Genomic DNA, 6,631 nt, shown 5'->3' on the forward strand with positions numbered 1-6,631 from the left:
CACGGGGCCACAGCTCCTGCGAGGAGCCTGCTCCAGCGCGGGCTTCCCACGGGGTCACAGCCTCCTTCGGGCTCTGGTGTGGGGTCCTCCCCGGGCTGCAGGTGGATATCTGCTCCACCGTGGACCTCCATGGGCTGCCGGGGGACAGCCTGCCTCACCATGGTCTTCCCCACGGGCTGCAGGGGAATCTCTGCTCCGGCGCCTGGAGCACCTCCTGCCCCTCCTTCTTCCCTGACCTTGGTGTCTGCAGAGCTGTTCCTCTCACATCTTCTCACTTCTCTCTCCAGCTGAAGTTGCCATTGTGCAGTTTTTTTCCCCCTTCTTAAACCTGTTATCCCAGAGGCGCTACCACTGTTGCTGATGGGCTCAGCCTTGGCCAGCAGCGGGTCCGTCTTGGAGCCGGCTGGCATTGGCTCTGTCAGACATGGGGGAAGCTTCTGGCGGCTCCTCGCAGAAGCCACCCCTGTAGCCCCCCTGCCTACCAAAACCTTGCCACACAAACCCAATACAAGCAGATACAAGGATTGTCTTGTAAAATTGTAGTTTCCCTTTAATAAGCCACTCTGACAGGCAATTATTCATGCAGTCTGCTCTGTGCTAAATATTTTTTCATGCTGTGCATCCCTGTCTCTTGATTGCAGGAATACGCTCCTGTGAATTATAATTATAAGTAAATATGAGCTGGTATGTGTGAAATGATTTACTAGACCTTCCATTGCTACATGATATTGATTCTGTTCTTCTGCATTATAAAGATACAGGAGGTCTAACGAATAACGTATTTTTTCATTCTTTGGATTTTTAAGATTGCTGTTAGTATTTACTGTAAGTTATTTTGACAGAAGTTGAAGATGATATGCATCAAGAATTTCTTCAGTGACAAATTATTTGCTAATGTTTAAATTTCATGACAAAATTAGAAAAACGTGTTAAAGTTTGGTCCTGGAAAAATGAATATGTTACACAGATGTAACAAAGTGAGTCCAATTCACCTTTATAATTATTCCATTTTCAGCAGATACTTTCCGACAAACAAAAGGCATCATGGTGCTGAATGTTGTCTTCAGGTTTGGCAGCTTTCAAAGAGCAATTCAGATTATTGGTATCATAGTTTTTGTTTTTATTAGATAAGAATTTTGTGTAGAACTTCTCTACTTGGAAAGAGTTGGAGCCTGGTTGAAGCTAGTCAGCTAGGATACCTCGTGGCCAGTGGAGAAAGAAGATAGCTGCAGAAAGCGCTCATCCCATTTATCTCAGGTGTATCAGGATGGGATAAGTCATCTCCTAATGGTGCCCAGCCTTCTCCTTAACTAGACAGCCTATATAGACTGTACAGACTATAGACCGGACGACTCTTCAGGCACTAACACTTAAACTATACTTACCAGTAATTGAAAATTCTGTGGGATTAATATATATATGTATAAAGTTAAAAGATTTTCTGCTGGGGAGAGATTTATGCAACCAGCATGTCATATTGAACTTAACAAAACAGACATTCACTCATGATTAAAAAAAGAGTCTGATCTCACTCTACATAGATCTGTGTATATTTGGGCCATACCGAGTAAAAATCTAAAACTATGTAAAAACTATGTAATAATGATGTGCCATTTTGCTCTTCGGCTTAAAAAATGAGCTGTGTGATAGAAATGCACCAGGAAAGCACAAAAATAGAAATAACATTGGGGGTCTTTTAGGGTATAAAGTATTTTTACTCTCAAGATAAATACTGTTCCCTGAAATGTCATGATTCCTCAGAGAAAACATTTGAGGTTATGTAAGGTTCACAGTTGTATTTAATTTTTAAAATAGTATCACTTACATGGGTATGTAAAGAACAAGTCATGCCAAGCAAAAATGATTACTTTTTAAATTAAATTCTAAATTAGTGGAAGAAGGGAAGGAAGTCCATTAAAGCATCTAGAATTTACTAAAGCATTTGACACGGTGTGTCTCAAAATTGTGTTTGACAAATGAATCAAAATGGATTATGTAGAAATGCAATTGCGAGTACAAGTAATTGGCTGAAGAATGTACTAAGGAGTAACGATAAACATGAGAGTGAAATCCTGGTCCCACGCAGGACTTTATTAGGGTTTCACTACACCGTGCGGAAGGAGGTTTCTGGTGATATGTTGCAGAAACAATTTGACTTACTCACTGGGTTGTGTACCTGGCAGAAATGAGGATTCAAGAAGTTACATAAATATTCTTTCCTTAGTTCCTGCAATCATTGCTCCCTTCTCTAGCTGAAGGCGTTGGTGGGCAGCAGAGATCTAGAACTTGGCTCTGATTGCAGATATACCTATTTTACATCCATTTAGCCTTACCGATTCAGCAGAATTATTTCTCTGATTTACAGTGTTGCAGACAGACTTCAATGCCCAACATCACCTCCTACGCAAGGCTCTCACCTTTTGAAGCTGTTTCCCCACGGCTCACCCATGAAAATACTAATTAAACCATCATATTTGCTCATGACAGGGCAGCAGTAACTTACAGACCACGGAGTTTTCTGACCAAGCGTATCCCTGCTGATTGGATGCTAGGAATCACGATGGAGAAGAAAATTTCCTTGCTATAAGAGCTGCAAGGCTAGACAAGAAATAAATGTAAGTCCCTGTGTGTCAGCTTAGGGATTGCCTTCACAGCGAAGAGCAAACCTGAGTAAAATATGAGCTTGGATTACATATCAAGGAAGCAACAGGCTGGGGTGAAAATAATAATTGGCCTATTTTACAATTTCACCTTCTGTGTTTAGTTATAGCCCTGCAAAGACAGAGCGAAGTATTGCAATTTGGGGTTGTGGTCCCAGTTTTCCCTTTATATCGTTTTGCTCTAGTGTAAATGATTACGCAGGTGCAGAGGTGGTGAGTTTGGCTCTGCAAATACAGAGCAGTTTTGATGAGCAAGATGGGACATAAAAAAACCAGGTCAGCTCTCCGGAATATATAAATAGATGAAAATGAAGCAAGAGTTATATCTTAGTGCTCAGGCTACAGCGTTGCAGTGGTCTATTGAGCAGTACAGAAAGCTATGAATATTTATCTAAGTGCTCCATCGGTTATAATGGATTAAAAAAATACTGTATCCAGTACGGGATGGGGTGTGGATTCTAGACCCTATATTCTGCTACAAGGGCTAAATGTGCTCTTTAAGGGGAATTTACCGGCATTTATGGCAGCAACTCTGATTTGAGAGGAAGGGCTAGGACCTGTCTCACCATTTCTGTCAGAACAGTTTGGCTGGGATATAGTTCATCTACCTAAAATAGTTCAAATGGTAAATATTTAGTCTATGTTTTCATCTAGTCTCCCTCAGTGATCAGTGAAAGGAGGATAATTTATCTCATTTTAAAATATGTGCAGAACAGGTCACATAGGTAGTGTAAGTCAACCCATCTTTTTCTGTTGCGTAAAGTTAGCCTAAACAATTACACCCAACAGGGAGCTACTCTACCAGCCGATGGAGGTGCATGCCATTCTTAAAGTTTGACAGTTTTGTTACCCACCTCAGCTCTGGTTTACTCACTAATAAGCTTATAGACAGTGGTACATGCTACTTTGGTTTTTCCCCTACATTTTTTGTCCTGCCTGCAAACTCCGGTTCTGTCATTCACCCCTTCTGTAGTGCAGGGATCTACATTTGAGGTCTTAAAGTAGAATTGATTCCACTTCTACTGTGCAAATTACATTTGTCAACACATAGGATCAAACTGGTCAAACTTTAGAAACCAGTGGCAACTTTTTCATGAAATAAAAACTATTTTTCTCCTGTAGGAAAATCTTTCCCATGCTTTTGCCAGGAAAGGTTGGACCAGATGATCCTTGAGGTCCCTTCCAACCTGGTATTCTATGATTCCTTCCACCAGCATTAACCTGGTAGAAAGAAACCTTTCAGGTGAGAAAGTTTTATATACAAAAGGATTTGGCCAGAATATTTCAATCAATTCAATTAATGTGTTTCACTCTAGTAATCACAGGTTGATGGAAAAGCATTAGGTTTGGCAAGCTGCTTTAAGTTTTTTCTGATTCCCATGAGTGTAAACCAGCTCCTCCTGCCCACAACTGAGGCCACCTGGGCTGGTAAACGCAGAGATGAGGCCTGTGCTGACTAACATAGATGAATATTGCCATTCATAGTACTTTTAAAAAATTAACTACCTCAGTATTCGATAATCGAATAGCATAAGGACCTCTAATGAGCTAGTATTCTTCATTTTTATTTCTAGATCAAGTAGGCACCAGCGCTGAGCCATGTAGTCACAGTTGTGAGTAATGACCCTGCAAAGTGGACGCTTTCCTAATTTGCTAAAAATAAGATTTTACGTCTGTATGAAAGCGGTCTCTCTTTCCTTTGGATGATTCAATACTGCACTGAGATGTTATGTTACGTTAATGTACAGCCTGGAGAAGTCTCTATTTAAACAGAGCAGATAGACTTCCTAAAGTTCAGTATTTAATCCTATTTCATGTATGGTGGTCTCATAGGGAGAATATAAATGTGAATAGTAGAGTCATAGTCATGAAATAAAGAAAGTAAAAGGGCTTAACATTGGGACTATGAAAGCAGTTTGCAAGCAGTCCTTATTGATATCAGTTTTTAATCCGGTAAAAATAGAACATACATTTACAAGATTCTATTTAAATGGACTGAAAATGCTGTGAAATAAAAAGCTCCATAGTTTATCTGGTGTGTTACTGTTTGCTTTTATGAGAATTTTGTCATTGACAGAATAAATACTGTAAGCATTTCCTGATTTTTTTCTTCTACTTGGGAAAACACCAAAATAAAGAACTAATTCTTTATTTTTCCTCTGCCTGTTCATTCTGATATCTCTCTTCAAGTTATTTCTCTTCAGTCTTAGTGATAAATGGGACTTCGCAGGGAGCAGTCATAAAGCTCTCATTGTTTGTTTGTTGCACATTGCTTATATGCGTTTTAAAAGAACACAATAAACATTCATTAAAAATTATATATACTGATCAGTTGTACTAACAAGTATTTGTAAAATAAATCTTAAAATTCACATACATTTAGTACTTTCAGTGGATTCTGTTTGCCAGACTGTAGTGCAGGGATTTTATTTCATTTTTCTTTAATATTTTTTTTAATTCAGCTTTGGTTATTTTTAAACTTACTTTCATATACAATTTGAAAGCGTATCATCCATCCATGCATCCATCCATCCCTCCCTCCCTCCCTCCCTGCTTCCAATGGCACTAAAAATGGGATTTCTATATGTGTATCTATCTCCACTGAATTCCAGGGGAGTTCTTTCCATTTATCCTGCTATAAGCTACGTGGGCATTACTCAGCAGTACGACGTGGATGCGAGCTCAGATTCTGACCTGTGAAGTTATTCGGAGAAGTCAAACAAGATCTGTTATATCGTTATATTCTCTCTAATGAAGTTAATCTCCATTTTCCAATTAGGCTTTTCTTTTTTATCAGTTCACACAGTTAATAATATCTATACTTACTAATATAAATTTTAGTTAATAGTGTCTGTTAACAACTGACTTCATAAGAATTTATCTCACATTTAAATATCTGTGGTCATAATAACTGAAATAATTTAGGACTAAATGAGTTTTCAGCCTTGAGCATTTGATAGATTGCATTATTTCCTTTTTGTTATTTGTACAGCATCATAAGTACAGATGGTACTTTATCAGGAGCTCACAGTTTAAATTACACCTAACACACAAGTGTTTTATGAGGATCATAAACAACATACAGGAGAGTGCTGGAGTTTTTCATTCTTGTGCGGTATTCTTGACAATTCCTTTTTAATTTAATTAGCAGAGATGGTCTCTGAAATGATGGCCAGGAAGGAAGAGCAGTGATGGAATGCTGACCAAAAGCCATCAATTTTGAACAGAATTTGTGTACACCAACATAGGCAGTGCACAGGTTTGCTACCTACATGTATGTCTGAACCATGTTTTTGAATATAGGTCCAAAAAATCATTTTTCTTCCTACAGTTTTGTTCAGTTCATTTTTTTTTCAATTTCAAGGGGAATTTCACATGTAAGATTTAATAAAGCAAGAGGAAAATCTTTAATTTGACCCATAAACCATCCTATAGCTAGTTAAGAGTATAGAGAACTTAAGAAATATATACCTGATGGGAAATAGCACTTAATAGGCATGCAAATGTCTTTTTCATGTGTTACTCACCTGGCAAGGTATTTAACGGCTGCAAAGAGGCCAGAAGAGGTGAACATGTATGCTGGGGCTCCGCAGCGCCGACAGAGCAGAGCTCTGTGGAATCCAGTTCAGCAGAGACCTGAATCGACCAGGAGCATCATGTATGGTGGAGTGGGCTTTCTTGGAAAGAAATTAGTAAAGCTAATCAAGAATAAATTGGCCTATTTTCACTAGGGTAATGAAAGCGGGAAAGGGTCAATATCCACTTATTTGAAGGCACAGAAGAACAGTACTTTTGCTATAAATCACTTTTTCTTTTAAGACAGAGCAGGTAGCAGGGTTGGTCCCTCCATTACATAGGACCAATATTCTGTTTTGGATCCCACTTCAAATGCCTCTAACGATGTTCACACGTTGTTGCTGTGTTGATTAACCAAGGCTATGTCTGACAGCAGCATCGGTGTGGCATCAAGA

The sequence above is a fragment of the Gymnogyps californianus genome, chromosome 6, assembly GCF_018139145.2.
Source record: "Gymnogyps californianus isolate 813 chromosome 6, ASM1813914v2, whole genome shotgun sequence".
Classification (NCBI taxonomy): Eukaryota; Metazoa; Chordata; class Aves; order Accipitriformes; family Cathartidae; genus Gymnogyps; species Gymnogyps californianus.